The sequence below is a fragment of the Ascaphus truei genome, unplaced genomic scaffold, assembly GCF_040206685.1.
Source record: "Ascaphus truei isolate aAscTru1 unplaced genomic scaffold, aAscTru1.hap1 HAP1_SCAFFOLD_371, whole genome shotgun sequence".
NCBI classification, from domain to species: domain Eukaryota; kingdom Metazoa; phylum Chordata; class Amphibia; order Anura; family Ascaphidae; genus Ascaphus; species Ascaphus truei.
The window spans coordinates 22,665-39,227 of record NW_027456702.1 but is presented as its reverse complement, the minus strand read 5'-3'; the positions used below and the strand labels follow the sequence as shown (position 1 = coordinate 39,227).

General features: G+C 51.6%; 1 long non-coding RNA gene and 4 other non-coding genes across 5 annotated transcripts; all 5 read left to right on the top strand.

The window, feature by feature from the left end:
- Positions 1–618: 618 nt before the first annotated feature.
- On the top strand, positions 619–691 carry TRNAR-CCU (transfer RNA arginine (anticodon CCU)). Its single transcript has one exon. It is a non-coding gene; the product is annotated as a tRNA-Arg (tRNA).
- A 54-nt stretch (positions 692–745) lies between these two features.
- On the top strand, positions 746–14,540 carry LOC142483780 (uncharacterized). The gene is made up of 3 exons (XR_012797473.1): positions 746–988; positions 7,868–8,031; positions 14,508–14,540. It is a non-coding gene; the product is annotated as an uncharacterized LOC142483780 (long non-coding RNA).
- On the top strand, positions 3,065–3,137 carry TRNAR-CCU (transfer RNA arginine (anticodon CCU)). The gene has a single exon. It is a non-coding gene; the product is annotated as a tRNA-Arg (tRNA).
- TRNAR-CCU (transfer RNA arginine (anticodon CCU)) lies at positions 7,662–7,734 on the top strand. The gene has a single exon. It is a non-coding gene; the product is annotated as a tRNA-Arg (tRNA).
- TRNAR-CCU (transfer RNA arginine (anticodon CCU)) lies at positions 10,108–10,180 on the top strand. Its single transcript has one exon. It is a non-coding gene; the product is annotated as a tRNA-Arg (tRNA).
- Positions 14,541–16,563: the final 2,023 nt, after the last annotated feature.

The following is a 16,563-nucleotide window of genomic DNA, read 5'->3' as shown; positions in this document are numbered from 1 at the left end:
ACACACACACACACCGACTGACACACACACACCGACTGACGCGCGCGCACACACCCCCACACACACTGACTGACGCACGCACGCACACACACACTGACTGACGCACGCACACACACACACTGACTGAGGCACGCACACACTGACTGTGTGTGCGTCAGTCACTCAGTCTGTGTGTGTTTGTGTTTCTGCGTCAGACTCACTGACGCGCGCGTTCACACACACTGCATAAAGCTGTAAAGGAGGGAGGGGAGACTGGATTGATGTGAATGGGGGACAAACAGAGAGAGGGGGGAAGAGAGAGAGAGGAGCGGGAACATTACATCCCGGGCAACGCCGGGTCTCTCAGCTAGTTTTTCAATAAAACACTTTTTTTGCTAAATAAAACTTGCGTTGGCCGGGAATCGAACCCGGGTCAACTGCTTGGAAGGCAGCTATGCTCACCACTATACCACCAACGCATAGTGCTGTATTCTGTAGTGCAGCAATACAGTGCTGGAATATAGTGCAGGAATATAGTGCTGGACTATTTATCAAGAAACTCTATCTTTCTCTGTTGAATTACCCAGATACAATTACCATTACCCAACACGATACAATATTATAAGACATGTGACATAAGCCCCAGTGGCCTAATGGATAAGGCACTGGCCTCCTAAGCCAGGGATTGTGGATTCAAGTCCCATCTGGGGTGGTTATATTTCATCCGCAAAACGTTAGTTTTTATTTCAAAACATATTCAGTCCGGTGTTAGTTATCATTAATAAATTAGGCAACAATTCCAAATGTTTTCATACAGACCAAGCAATCTGACGTATTTTACCCAGGTACAGACAGGATTGCGGGATCTTATTCACGACATCATGCAGCTTCTCGTTGCCACGTCAACACGACGTCATTTGAAGCAGCGTGGCCATTTTAACTGGAGCTGCAGGGGGAAAAGATGAATTTGTAGGAGAAGACTGGGAGACGCCGGGGGACTCTGCCGCAGGTAAGCAGTCGACAGCGCACAAAATGCAGTCGCCCGTGACAACCGGTCGAGTGCATTTGTCGACCCCTGGCTATAGGTAACCAAGGAAACCTTAAACAGGTCATGCACATTGCTCTGGGGAGTTCCTAACACAGCCTACAGGAACACTCATGCACCATTCGCATCACATTCCAAAAAAATTATAAAAACTAAATGCCAAGATATCATTCTAAAGCAAAGAATTCTCACTGAAGAAATCTGATGCCCTGTTATACACTTTTGTCAATGTTTCCACTTCTTGAGTCATTTCTTTCTACTTTTATCTGTGTATACGTTCTTTTCATAGTACATATTAAAAATAGTTGAAGAACAATACACAATAAAGCCTCACAAAGTACAATGATTAAAGGATGCATGGGAAAAAAATACCCAATATTGACACATTGTAACAGATTTTTTTAAACTTTGCCCCCCAAGCTGAACCTGTCATTACTGACCATTCATGTTCTATCTTTTTAAATGTACCCTTTTCCTATTGAGAAACAATTTCTCCTTCTTGTAATTGTTTTTGTAAAACTGGAAGTCAACCTTCTTCTTTCTTAATTTCTTACACATAGGAAATTATTCTTTCACTATTTCATTATTCTCAATACGACCTAAAATGAAGTGTGATTATGAAAGCATGAGTGATAAATAATCTTGGCCTGGTGTGGTAAACAAATTAATTTAGAATTCAAATATAAACAAGCAATAAAATGTATATGTTCAAATCTTGCCAGAATGGTGTAAAAATAAATAAATCAGGACATTGGAGATTATAAAATAATAAATGAGTATTGCTAATGAGTATTCCTAGCACTGTCATAGGAAGTAAAACTCGTTCATTTCCTAGTATGTGTATTAAAGAATTAGTTGTACATACATCATTTTTACATCCCAACCACTTATTTACCCATAAATCTGTATGATTTAGAACAAATACACATTTTTTTGGCAAACTTTGTCGTATTCCTAGGATGTCATACACCCTTGTACTTTTTTCCCAATAGTAATAGAAATAATAGACTGTTTGTTCTTTTTCCTAAAAAGTGAAAACATATTTAGTCCCATAGGTGATTCTTTGCTTTAAAACACAATATTTTGACATATTTAGAGCCCAGCTGACTACATACACTGGATATATAATGCAACAGTGCCACCATGTGGTAGGTATTGTTACCAATATTGTCCTGGAACAGGATTGCATATTTTCTGTATATTTTTCTCGGCTCTCACACTGTCAGCTCTCCCCAGGGAAGTTACATGTTTTTTCCAAGCCCTGAAGAAGCCAGAGCTGTGTATATTGCAACATAGTTGTTACAAGTAATCCCCTTTACACAGCCTCTAGTCAGTTGCCCTGGCAACCTCCCAATGCTCATATTTGAGTATGTTTTAGTCCTCTCCCCCTGCTTTATCTGCATATTGTTATGCCCCTTAGTGTGTTCCTGTCTGACAGGAAAGTGTGCTCCCTCTTTTCAACAAGCAGCCAAAGTGAGTAGACACATCTTCCACTGCTCCCTCAGAAAGGAAATCCTTTTAACCTTCCCCTCAGAGAGGCACTTCCACATAGCAGGACACCTTCCTCTCATCAAGCAATTCTCCTCACAAGGGACATCCACTATTACATTCCATATACAAGAACTTATATACTCCTCTTATAACTGTTATAACTCCCTCAATAAAGTTGAAGAAAACAGAAGTGTGCTTTTAAAGGGGACGAGTTAAGCTACAGTACATGGACTTACTCATATGCCACATATGAGCCTGGGTCCAGAATAGATATCCTTCTATTTTTCAATAAAACACTTTTTTTGCTAAATAAAACTTGCGTTGGCCGGGAATCGAACCCGGGTCAACTGCTTGGAAGGCAGCTATGCTCACCACTATACCACCAACGCATAGTGCTGTATTCTGTAGTGCAGAAATACAGTGCTGGAATATAGTGCAGGAATATAGTGCTGGACTATTTATCAAGAAACTCTATCTTTCTCTGTTGAATTACCCAGATACAATTACCATTACCCCACACGATACAATGTTATAAGACATGTGACATAAGCCCCAGTGGCCTAATGGATAAGGCACTGGCCTCCTAAGCCGGGGATTGTGGGTTCAAGTCCCATCTGGGGTGGTTATATTTCATCCACAAAACGTTAGTTTTTATTTCAAAATATATTCAGTCCAGTGTTAGTTATCTACTATATATTTCTGAAAGCACTGTATGTCTGCGTCCCTAGCGGCAATCTCATTGGTCCCTTGGCCCGCCCGCCCCCGCACACCTCTCATTGGGCTCACACACTCACACCACCCCCTTGGCCCGCCCCCCACACCTCTCATTGGCCTGAGGCGGAGTGACGGGCCAAAGGTACAAAAAAAAAACACACACCTACCTACCTCTGTCCTCTCCCCCCCCATCACACTCACCTCCCCCCCTCCCCGGTGCTCACCTCCCTCCCGCTCCACTCCCTCCCCGGCGGGCGGGACACGCGCCCACCTAAAACGCGCCCGGAAGCCGCTCCACTCCCTCCCGCTCCACTCCCGCACTCACCTCCCTCCCGCTCCCTCCCGCTCCACTCCCGCACTCACCTTCCTCCCGCTCCACTCCCGCACTCACCTCCCGCTCCACTCCCGCACTCACCTCCCTCCCGCTCAACACCACTCCCTCCCACTACACACCACTCCCTCCTGCTCCACTCCCGCACTCACCTCCCACTCCACTCCCTCCCGCTCCACTCCCGCACTCACCTCCCGCTCCACTCACCTCCCTCCCGCTACACACCACTCCCTCCCGCTACACACCACTCCCTCCCGCTACACACAACTCCCTCCCGCTCCACTCCCGCACTCACCATCCGCTTCACTCCCTCCCTCCTGCTCCACTCACCTCCCTCCCGCTATACACCACTCCCTCCCGCTACACACCACTCCCTCCCGCTCCATTCCCTCCCCGGCGGGGGAACAGGCAGGCTGCCATGCGGCGCGTAAGATGGCGGACCCCCTTCCTCCCTCGCGCTCCATTCCCTCCCGCTCCATTCCCTCCCGCTCCACTCCCTCCCGCTCCACTCCCTCCCGCTCCACTCCCTCCCGCTCCACTCCCTCGCGCTCCATTCCCTCCCGCTCCACTCCCTCACGCTCCATTCCCTCCCGCTCCACTCACCTCCCTCCCGCTCCACTCCCTCCCCGGCGGGGGAACAGGCTGCCACGCGGCGCGTAAGATGGTGGACCCCCTTCCTCCCTCGCGGCGCCGAGTGAGAAGATGGCGGCAGCCGGAAGTACAGGTAGGTGTCGCGTGTGTCACTCCCCCACCTCCCCCCCACCTGCGGCGCCGCACGGAACTGAGAAAGGGCGCATCACGGGACTGAGACATGTGTGTGTGACTTTGTGTGTGTGTCTGTGACTGTGTGTGTGACTGTGTGTGTGTGTGTGTGACTGAGTGTGTGCGACACTGCCCCCCCTCCTGTACACAGCCCCCCCCTCCTGTACACAGCCCCCCCTCCTGTCCACTGCCCCCCTCTCCTGTCCACTGCCCCCCCTCTCCTGTCCACTGCCCCCCCTCTCCTGTCCACTGCCCCCTCTCCTGTCCACTGCCCCCCTCTCCTGTCCACTGCCCCCCCTCCTGTCCACTGCCCCCCCCTCCTGTCCACTGCCCCCCCCTCCTGTCCACTGTCCCCCTCCTGTCCACTGCCCCCCCTCCTGTCCACTGTCCCCCCTCCTGTCCACTGTCCACTGCCCCCCCCTCCTGTCCACTGCCCCCCTCCTGTCCACTGCCCCCCCTCCTGTCCACTGCCCCCCTCTCCTGTCCACTGCCCCCCCTCCTGTCCACTGCCCCCCCCCTCCTGTCCACTGCCCCCCCTCCTGTCCACTGCCCCCCCCTCCTGTCCACTGCCCCCCCTCCTGTTCACTGCCACCCCCTCCTGTCCACTGCCCCCCCCTCCTGTCCACTGCCCCCCCTCCTGTTCACTGCCCCCCCTCCTGTCCACTGCCCCCCCTCCTGTCCACTGCCCCCCCTCCTGTCCACTGCCCCCCCCTCCTGTCCACTGTCCCACCACTCCTGTCCACTGTCCCACCCCTCCTGTCCACTGTCCCACCACTCCTGTCCACTGTCCGTCCCCCCCCTCCTGTCCACTGTCCGTCCCCTCCTGTTCACTGTCCATCCCCCCCCTCCTGTCCACTGTCCCCCCCCCCTCCTGTCTACTGTCCGTCCCCCCCTCTGTCTACTGTCCGTCCCCCCTCCTATCTACTGTCCGTCCCCCCCCTCCTGTCTACTGTCTCCCCCCCCCTGTCCACTGTTCGTCCCCCCCCTCCTGTCCATTGTTCGTCCCCCCCCCCTCCTTTCCACTGTTCGTTACCCCCTCCTGTCCACTGTTCGTCCCCCCCCTCCTGTCCACTGTTCGTCGTCCCCCTCCTGTCCACTGTTCGTCCCCCCCCTCCTGTCCACTGTTCGTCCCTCCCTTCTGGGGAGATCGGAGAAAGAGGGAGAGAGAAGGGAGCGGGAAATTTAACTCACGGGCAACGCCGGGTCTCTTTCCAACTCACCTCTCCCCCTCGGCACTCCAACTCACCTCTCTCCCTCCCCGCCGGCGCTCCAACTCATCTCCCTCCCCGGTGGGGGAACAGACAGGCTGCCTCGCGGCGCCTAAGATGGTGGCGCCTGGAAGGACCCCCTTCCTCCCACGCGGCGCCGAGTTAGAAGATGGCGGTGCCCGGAAGTACAGGTAGGTGTCGCGTGTGTGTCGCTCCCCCATTTCGACCCCCCCCACTTCCCACCCCCCACTTCTCCCCCCCTTTACTTCTCCCCCCCCCCCCACTTCTTTCCCCCCCCCACCTCCCAGAGCACGCTCTCTACGGCTCAACATCCCCGAGGAGCAGTAGGAGGGCGGCAGGGAGTTAATACCTCCTTTGTGCCACCGGGAGTCGGCGGAGGCCATGAGGGGGGAGAGAACCAGTGGCAGCCCAAGGAGCGCGGCATGCTGCCAGGTGAGGAAATGCAGGGGGAGGAATCCATGCCTTTGACGCCCCCCCCCCCCCTGCCTTTGACGCCCCCCCTGCCTTTGACGCCCCCCCTGCCTTTGACGCCCCCCCCCTGCCTTTGACGACCCTCCCCCTGCTTTTGACGACCCTGCCTTTGACGCCCCCCCCTGCCTTTGACGCCCCCCCCTGCCTTTGACGCCCCCCTGCCTTTGACGCCCCCCCCCCTGCCTCCGGCCAACGCCGGGTATACACACACACACCTCTCCTCCTCCCCATCACACTCCCCTCCCCGGCGCTCACTCCCCCTGCCTTTCACGCCCCGCCTCCGGCCAACGCCGAGTATACACACACACACACTGACTGACACACGTACTGACGCACGCACACAACCCCTGGCAGCCACACGCACACAACCCCTGACAGCCACATGCACACACACCCTGACGCACGCACACACACTGACTGACACACACACTTACTGATGCACGCACGCACACTGACTGACGCACACACACACACGCACACTAACTGACGCACACACACTGACTGACACACACACACTGACTGACGCGCAAACACACACACACACACACTGACTGACACACACACTGACTGACACACACACACACACTGACTGACACACACACACACACACACACACACACACTGACTGACACACACACACACACACTGACTGACACACACACACACACTGACTGACACACACACACACACTGACACACTGACACACACACACTGACACACACACACACACACACACACACTGACTGACACACACACACACACACACACACTGACTCACACACACACACACTGACTCACACACACTGACACACACACACTGACTCACACACACACACTGACTCTCACACACACACTGACTCTCACACACACACACACTGACTGACACACACACTGACTGACTGACACACACACTGACTGACTGACACACACACTGACTGACTGACACACACACTGACTGACGCGTGCACACACTAACTGACTGACACACACACTGACTGACACACACACACTGACTGCGCGCACACACACACACACCGACTGACACACACACACCGACTGACGCGCGCGCACACACCCCCACACACACTGACTGACGCACGCACGCACACACACACTGACTGACGCACGCACACACACACACTGACTGAGGCACGCACACACTGACTGTGTGTGCGTCAGTCACTCAGTCTGTGTGTGTTTGTGTTTCTGCGTCAGACTCACTGACGCGCGCGTTCACACACACTGCATAAAGCTGTAAAGGAGGGAGGGGAGACTGGATTGATGTGAATGGGGGACAAACAGAGAGAGGGGGGAAGAGAGAGAGAGGAGCGGGAACATTACATCCCGGGCAACGCCGGGTCTCTCAGCTAGTTTTTCAATAAAACACTTTTTTTGCTAAATAAAACTTGCGTTGGCCGGGAATCGAACCCGGGTCAACTGCTTGGAAGGCAGCTATGCTCACCACTATACCACCAACGCATAGTGCTGTATTCTGTAGTGCAGCAATACAGTGCTGGAATATAGTGCAGGAATATAGTGCTGGACTATTTATCAAGAAACTCTATCTTTCTCTGTTGAATTACCCAGATACAATTACCATTACCCAACACGATACAATATTATAAGACATGTGACATAAGCCCCAGTGGCCTAATGGATAAGGCACTGGCCTCCTAAGCCAGGGATTGTGGGTTCAAGTCCCATCTGGGGTGGTTATATTTCATCCGCAAAACGTTAGTTTTTATTTCAAAACATATTCAGTCCGGTGTTAGTTATCATTAATAAATTAGGCAACAATTCCAAATGTTTTCATACAGACCAAGCAATCTGACGTATTTTACCCAGGTACAGACAGGATTGCGGGATCTTATTCACGACATCATGCAGCTTCTCGTTGCCACGTCAACACGACGTCATTTGAAGCAGCGTGGCCATTTTAACTGGAGCTGCAGGGGGAAAAGATGAATTTGTAGGAGAAGACTGGGAGACGCCGGGGGACTCTGCCGCAGGTAAGCAGTCGACAGCGCACAAAATGCAGTCGCCCGTGACAACCGGTCGAGTGCATTTGTCGACCCCTGGCTATAGGTAACCAAGGAAACCTTAAACAGGTCATGCACATTGCTCTGGGGAGTTCCTAACACAGCCTACAGGAACACTCATGCACCATTCGCATCACATTCCAAAAAAATTATAAAAACTAAATGCCAAGATATCATTCTAAAGCAAAGAATTCTCACTGAAGAAATCTGATGCCCTGTTATACACTTTTGTCAATGTTTCCACTTCTTGAGTCATTTCTTTCTACTTTTATCTGTGTATACGTTCTTTTCATAGTACATATTAAAAATAGTTGAAGAACATAACACAATAAAGCCTCACAAAGTACAATGATTAAAGGATGCATGGGAAAAAAATACCCAATATTGACACATTGTAACAGATTTTTTTAAACTTTGCCCCCCAAGCTGAACCTGTCATTACTGACCATTCATGTTCTATCTTTTTAAATGTACCCTTTTCCTATTGAGAAACAATTTCTCCTTCTTGTAATTGTTTTTGTAAAACTGGAAGTCAACCTTCTTCTTTCTTAATTTCATACACATAGGAAATTATTCTTTCACTATTTCATTATTCTCAATACGACCTAAAATGAAGTGTGATTATGAAAGCATGAGTGATAAATAATCTTGGCCTGGTGTGGTAAACAAATTAATTTAGAATTCAAATATAAACAAGCAATAAAATGTATATGTTCAAATCTTGCCAGAATGGTGTAAAAATAAATAAATCAGGACATTGGAGATTATAAAATAATAAATGAGTATTGCTAATGAGTATTCCTAGCACTGTCATAGGAAGTAAAACTCGTTCATTTCCTAGTATGTGTATTAAAGAATTAGTTGTACATACATCATTTTTACATCCCAACCACTTATTTACCCATAAATCTGTATGATTTAGAACAAATACACATTTTTTTGGCAAACTTTGTCGTATTCCTAGGATGTCATACACCCTTGTACTTTTTTCCCAATAGTAATAGAAATAATAGACTGTTTGTTCTTTTTCCTAAAAAGTGAAAACATATTTAGTCCCATAGGTGATTCTTTGCTTTAAAACACAATATTTTGACATATTTAGAGCCCAGCTGACTACATACACTGGATATATAATGCAACAGTGCCACCATGTGGTAGGTATTGTTACCAATATTGTCCTGGAACAGGATTGCATATTTTCTGTATATTTTTCTCGGCTCTCACACTGTCAGCTCTCCCCAGGGAAGTTACATGTTTTTTCCAAGCCCTGAAGAAGCCAGAGCTGTGTATATTGCAACATAGTTGTTACAAGTAATCCCCTTTACACAGCCTCTAGTCAGTTGCCCTGGCAACCTCCCAATGCTCATATTTGAGTATGTTTTAGTCCTCTCCCCCTGCTTTATCTGCATATTGTTATGCCCCTTAGTGTGTTCCTGTCTGACAGGAAAGTGTGCTCCCTCTTTTCAACAAGCAGCCAAAGTGAGTAGACACATCTTCCACTGCTCCCTCAGAAAGGAAATCCTTTTAACCTTCCCCTCAGAGAGGCACTTCCACATAGCAGGACACCTTCCTCTCATCAAGCAATTCTCCTCACAAGGGACATCCACTATTACATTCCATATACAAGAACTTATATACTCCTCTTATAACTGTTATAACTCCCTCAATAAAGTTGAAGAAAACAGAAGTGTGCTTTTAAAGGGGACGAGTTAAGCTACAGTACATGGACTTACTCATATGCCACATATGAGCCTGGGTCCAGAATAGATATCCTTCTATTTTTCAATAAAACACTTTTTTTGCTAAATAAAACTTGCGTTGGCCGGGAATCGAACCCGGGTCAACTGCTTGGAAGGCAGCTATGCTCACCACTATACCACCAACGCATAGTGCTGTATTCTGTAGTGCAGAAATACAGTGCTGGAATATAGTGCAGGAATATAGTGCTGGACTATTTATCAAGAAACTCTATCTTTCTCTGTTGAATTACCCAGATACAATTACCATTACCCCACACGATACAATGTTATAAGACATGTGACATAAGCCCCAGTGGCCTAATGGATAAGGCACTGGCCTCCTAAGCCGGGGATTGTGGGTTCAAGTCCCATCTGGGGTGGTTATATTTCATCCACAAAACGTTAGTTTTTATTTCAAAATATATTCAGTCCGGTGTTAGTTATCTACTATATATTTCTGAAAGCACTGTATGTCTGCGTCCCTAGCGGCAACCTCATTGGTCCCTTGGCCCGCCCGCCCCCGCACACCTCTCATTGGGCTCACACACTCACACCACCCCCTTGGCCCGCCCCCCACACCTCTCATTGGCCTGAGGCGGAGTGACGGGCCAAAGGTACAAAAAAAAAACACACACCTACCTACCTCTGTCCTCTCCCCCCCCATCACACTCACCTCCCCCCCTCCCCGGTGCTCACCTCCCTCCCGCTCCACTCCCTCCCCGGCGGGCGGGACACGCGCCCACCTAAAACGCGCCCGGAAGCCGCTCCACTCCCTCCCGCTCCACTCCCGCACTCACCTCCCTCCCGCTCCCTCCCGCTCCACTCCCGCACTCACCTTCCTCCCGCTCCACTCCCGCACTCACCTCCCGCTCCACTCCCGCACTCACCTCCCTCCCGCTCAACACCACTCCCTCCCACTACACACCACTCCCTCCTGCTCCACTCCCGCACTCACCTCCCACTCCACTCCCTCCGGCTCCACTCCCGCACTCACCTCCCGCTCCACTCACCTCCCTCCCGCTACACACCACTCCCTCCCGCTACACACCACTCCCTCCCGCTACACACAACTCCCTCCCGCTCCACTCCCGCACTCACCATCCGCTTCACTCCCTCCCTCCTGCTCCACTCACCTCCCTCCCGCTATACACCACTCCCTCCCGCTACACACCACTCCCTCCCGCTCCATTCCCTCCCCGGCGGGGGAACAGGCAGGCTGCCATGCGGCGCGTAAGATGGCGGACCCCCTTCCTCCCTCGCGCTCCATTCCCTCCCGCTCCATTCCCTCCCGCTCCACTCCCTCCCGCTCCACTCCCTCCCGCTCCACTCCCTCCCGCTCCACTCCCTCGCGCTCCATTCCCTCCCGCTCCACTCCCTCACGCTCCATTCCCTCCCGCTCCACTCACCTCCCTCCCGCTCCACTCCCTCCCCGGCGGGGGAACAGGCTGCCACGCGGCGCGTAAGATGGTGGACCCCCTTCCTCCCTCGCGGCGCCGAGTGAGAAGATGGCGGCAGCCGGAAGTACAGGTAGGTGTCGCGTGTGTCACTCCCCCACCTCCCCCCCACCTGCGGCGCCGCACGGAACTGAGAAAGGGCGCATCACGGGACTGAGACATGTGTGTGTGACTTTGTGTGTGTGTCTGTGACTGTGTGTGTGACTGTGTGTGTGTGTGTGTGACTGAGTGTGTGCGACACTGCCCCCCCTCCTGTACACAGCCCCCCCCTCCTGTACACAGCCCCCCCTCCTGTCCACTGCCCCCCTCTCCTGTCCACTGCCCCCCCTCTCCTGTCCACTGCCCCCCCTCTCCTGTCCACTGCCCCCTCTCCTGTCCACTGCCCCCCTCTCCTGTCCACTGCCCCCCCTCCTGTCCACTGCCCCCCCTCCTGTCCACTGCCCCCCCCTCCTGTCCACTGTCCCCCTCCTGTCCACTGCCCCCCCTCCTGTCCACTGTCCCCCCTCCTGTCCACTGTCCACTGCCCCCCCCTCCTGTCCACTGCCCCCCTCCTGTCCACTGCCCCCCCTCCTGTCCACTGCCCCCCTCTCCTGTCCACTGCCCCCCCTCCTGTCCACTGCCCCCCCCCTCCTGTCCACTGCCCCCCCTCCTGTCCACTGCCCCCCCCTCCTGTCCACTGCCCCCCCTCCTGTTCACTGCCACCCCCTCCTGTCCACTGCCCCCCCCTCCTGTCCACTGCCCCCCCTCCTGTTCACTGCCCCCCCTCCTGTCCACTGCCCCCCCTCCTGTCCACTGCCCCCCCTCCTGTCCACTGCCCCCCCCTCCTGTCCACTGTCCCACCACTCCTGTCCACTGTCCCACCCCTCCTGTCCACTGTCCCACCACTCCTGTCCACTGTCCGTCCCCCCCCTCCTGTCCACTGTCCGTCCCCTCCTGTTCACTGTCCATCCCCCCCCTCCTGTCCACTGTCCCCCCCCCCTCCTGTCTACTGTCCGTCCCCCCCTCTGTCTACTGTCCGTCCCCCCTCCTATCTACTGTCCGTCCCCCCCCTCCTGTCTACTGTCTCCCCCCCCCTGTCCACTGTTCGTCCCCCCCCTCCTGTCCATTGTTCGTCCCCCCCCCCTCCTTTCCACTGTTCGTTACCCCCTCCTGTCCACTGTTCGTCCCCCCCCTCCTGTCCACTGTTCGTCGTCCCCCTCCTGTCCACTGTTCATCCCCCCCCTCCTGTCCACTGTTCGTCCCTCCCTTCTGGGGAGATCGGAGAAAGAGGGAGAGAGAAGGGAGCGGGAAATTTAACTCACGGGCAACGCCGGGTCTCTTTCCAACTCACCTCTCCCCCTCGGCACTCCAACTCACCTCTCTCCCTCCCCGCCGGCGCTCCAACTCATCTCCCTCCCCGGTGGGGGAACAGACAGGCTGCCTCGCGGCGCCTAAGATGGTGGCGCCTGGAAGGACCCCCTTCCTCCCACGCGGCGCCGAGTTAGAAGATGGCGGTGCCCGGAAGTACAGGTAGGTGTCGCGTGTGTGTCGCTCCCCCATTTCGACCCCCCCCACTTCCCACCCCCCACTTCTCCCCCCCTTTACTTCTCCCCCCCCCCACTTCTTTCCCCCCCCCACCTCCCAGAGCACGCTCTCTACGGCTCAACATCCCCGAGGAGCAGTAGGAGGGCGGCAGGGAGTTAATACCTCCTTTGTGCCACCGGGAGTCGGCGGAGGCCATGAGGGGGGAGAGAACCAGTGGCAGCCCAAGGAGCGCGGCATGCTGCCAGGTGAGGAAATGCAGGGGGAGGAATCCATGCCTTTGACGCCCCCCCCCCCCTGCCTTTGACGCCCCCCCTGCCTTTGACGCCCCCCCTGCCTTTGACGCCCCCCCCCCTGCCTTTGACGACCCTCCCCCTGCTTTTGACGACCCTGCCTTTGACGCCCCCCCCTGCCTTTGACGCCCCCCCCTGCCTTTGACGCCCCCCTGCCTTTGACGCCCCCCTCCCTGCCTCCGGCCAACGCCGGGTATACACACACACACCTCTCCTCCTCCCCATCACACTCCCCTCCCCGGCGCTCACTCCCCCTGCCTTTCACGCCCCGCCTCCGGCCAACGCCGAGTATACACACACACACACTGACTGACACACGTACTGACGCACGCACACAACCCCTGGCAGCCACACGCACACAACCCCTGACAGCCACATGCACACACACCCTGACGCACGCACACACACTGACTGACACACACACTTACTGATGCACGCACGCACACTGACTGACGCACACACACACACGCACACTAACTGACGCACACACACTGACTGACACACACACACTGACTGACGCGCAAACACACACACACACACACTGACTGACACACACACTGACTGACACACACACACACACTGACTGACACACACACACACACACACACACACACTGACTGACACACACACACACACACTGACTGACACACACACACACACTGACTGACACACACACACACACACACTGACACACTGACACACACACACTGACACACACACACACACACACACACACACTGACTGACACACACACACACACACACACACTGACTCACACACACACACACTGACTCACACACACTGACACACACACACTGACTCACACACACACACTGACTCTCACACACACACTGACTCTCACACACACACACACTGACTGACACACACACTGACTGACTGACACACACACTGACTGACTGACACACACACTGACTGACTGACACACACACTGACTGACGCGTGCACACACTAACTGACTGACACACACACTGACTGACACACACACACTGACTGCGCGCACACACACACACACCGACTGACACACACACACCGACTGACGCGCGCGCACACACCCCCACACACACTGACTGACGCACGCACGCACACACACACTGACTGACGCACGCACACACACACACTGACTGAGGCACGCACACACTGACTGTGTGTGCGTCAGTCACTCAGTCTGTGTGTGTTTGTGTTTCTGCGTCAGACTCACTGACGCGCGCGTTCACACACACTGCATAAAGCTGTAAAGGAGGGAGGGGAGACTGGATTGATGTGAATGGGGGACAAACAGAGAGAGGGGGGAAGAGAGAGAGAGGAGCGGGAACATTACATCCCGGGCAACGCCGGGTCTCTCAGCTAGTCATTAATAAATTAGGCAACAATTCCAAATGTTTTCATACAGACCAAGCAATCTGACGTATTTTACCCAGGTACAGACAGGATTGCGGGATCTTATTCACGACATCATGCAGCTTTGGGACACTTGGTCACATTTGAGCCCCATTGCAGCCGTTAGTTCTTGGCGTACAGGACGCTTGTACTGTCCCTTTAAGGGCACGTGCACACTCGCGTGCAGGCACGCTGAGACAGCCTGTGTAACCGGAGGAGGAAGTGAGGAGAGCAGCCTCACGTGGAGGAGAGCTGTGAGCCCCACAAGCAGGCTTCCAACACTGCCACTGTTCCTGTTAGGGAGAGTCAGCACGAAAGTCACGGTGCAGCAGGAATTACATCTCTGCAAAGACATCAGCAGCAGCCGGAAGACTCTTTGTTGCATTGCCTGTATTTGCCTTGCTGCTTGTAAGTAGGGCTCTGATTTTTCACATCTGGATGACCAGCGGTGTTCTCATTTGTCCAAACCATTTTATGGCATAGTTCTTTTTATTTAATAAATTAGTTTTTATAGTCACTAGGAGTCTCTATGTTATATGTGCAGTGTGTGTATTAGTGTAGACCTGTTTTAACCCTACAGTGTTGCACTATGATCTGTGTCTGTTTGTGTTTTTTCCCCTATATGGCCTGTCAAGCAAGTGTGCTGATCCCTGAGGAGTAGAGGATTATCCAATGAACTTTTGGCGCCAGGTTTTTCTTTGTTTTCATTTTTAAATACTAAAACATTATTATGAAATCATCTTTGCGTGCTGATATATGTATGTGGTTTGTGCTAGTTTTATCTCTTTGTGATGACTTCCTAGTGACTCAACTCGGAATCATTTTAAGTTTTTGGCAAGGACGACATACCTATACAAAGGCTTATATTGTAAGCATCAAAAGTCCAGAGTTATGAAGTGTAACATAAATCTTTTTGGACTTCAACTAATTTTTTGTACATTTAATTAACATCCAAAAAATGCAATGAAATTTGATGTGAATCAGAGCAGGAATTTGACCACAAATGGCACGTGAGGCCTTCGATAGCTCAGCTGGTAGAGCTGAGGACTGTAGTGAAAATGCGGTAATCCTTAGGTCGCTTACTAAATTATTTTTTAAAGGAATAAGAATCAAATGGTATTTTGTTTTTTCTCAGTATGAATGTAGGTCAACAATGCAATACTGTTTAATGTGGCCTTTTGGTGTCATGCAAAGTTTTACAAAGTAAGTCTTTAGAGTAATAAATTTAGACAAAAGAAAATCTGATCCAAGAATGGTAGGAAAGAGTTTTAAGCAAAGAGATGCAGGCATTGACTAGAATAGGTATAGAGTAAATAAGTAAGAATTACAATTTTTCCAACCTAAAGTAAAGATATGCAAATCAAATTTCTAATAATGTCACAGTCCATCGGTGCACTCATTGTTCTCAACAGAAAGTTTTTTTGCCTAAAAGAATCAGGGATAGTCAAATCTGATCGGCGAACACGCCTAGGTACAGGTTCAAAAGTTGGGAAATCATTTTTTCCTTAAAAAGTTTTATTAGATTCTCATCATAAATATGATTTTAAAAAAAAGGGGGTTGATTGTTTGTTTGAGTGATTCTTGTGTGTCTGTGGTAATATTTGTTTTTTTCCCCATTGCAATAAGTGGCTGATACAGAAGCAGACTACTGTAGGTGCTGGCAAATTATTGTTATGCCCTTCAAGAACTGTAATCTGAACAAAGCTGAATATGCTAATTACTTGTATTTGGGTAAATTCTGTGTGTAAGTTGTGTTTGAAAGATAAATATTGGGGATACCGGTTTATAATATGCATATAAAATTACTATCCAGGAACTTGCAAGTGCTCACAAAAATAAGAATGTTATTAATAGCCCACGATGAAGTTTAAATTAAAAGAAAAAGAAAGTGGTGTACACGCATTACAATTTTAAAGTGATCAACGCTGGACAAAGGAGAGTTTGGGAGTCTGTGGAAAGAAGCAGGAGGGAAAAAAATGGGCATAAGCCGGAAAGATTCTTTGATCTTTATATAAATAGTAATTAGTCTAGTTACTAGTAGAATTTTAAAAGTTCATTCGTTTTGGCCACACGAGTGAGATTTTAAAACCAGGAGAT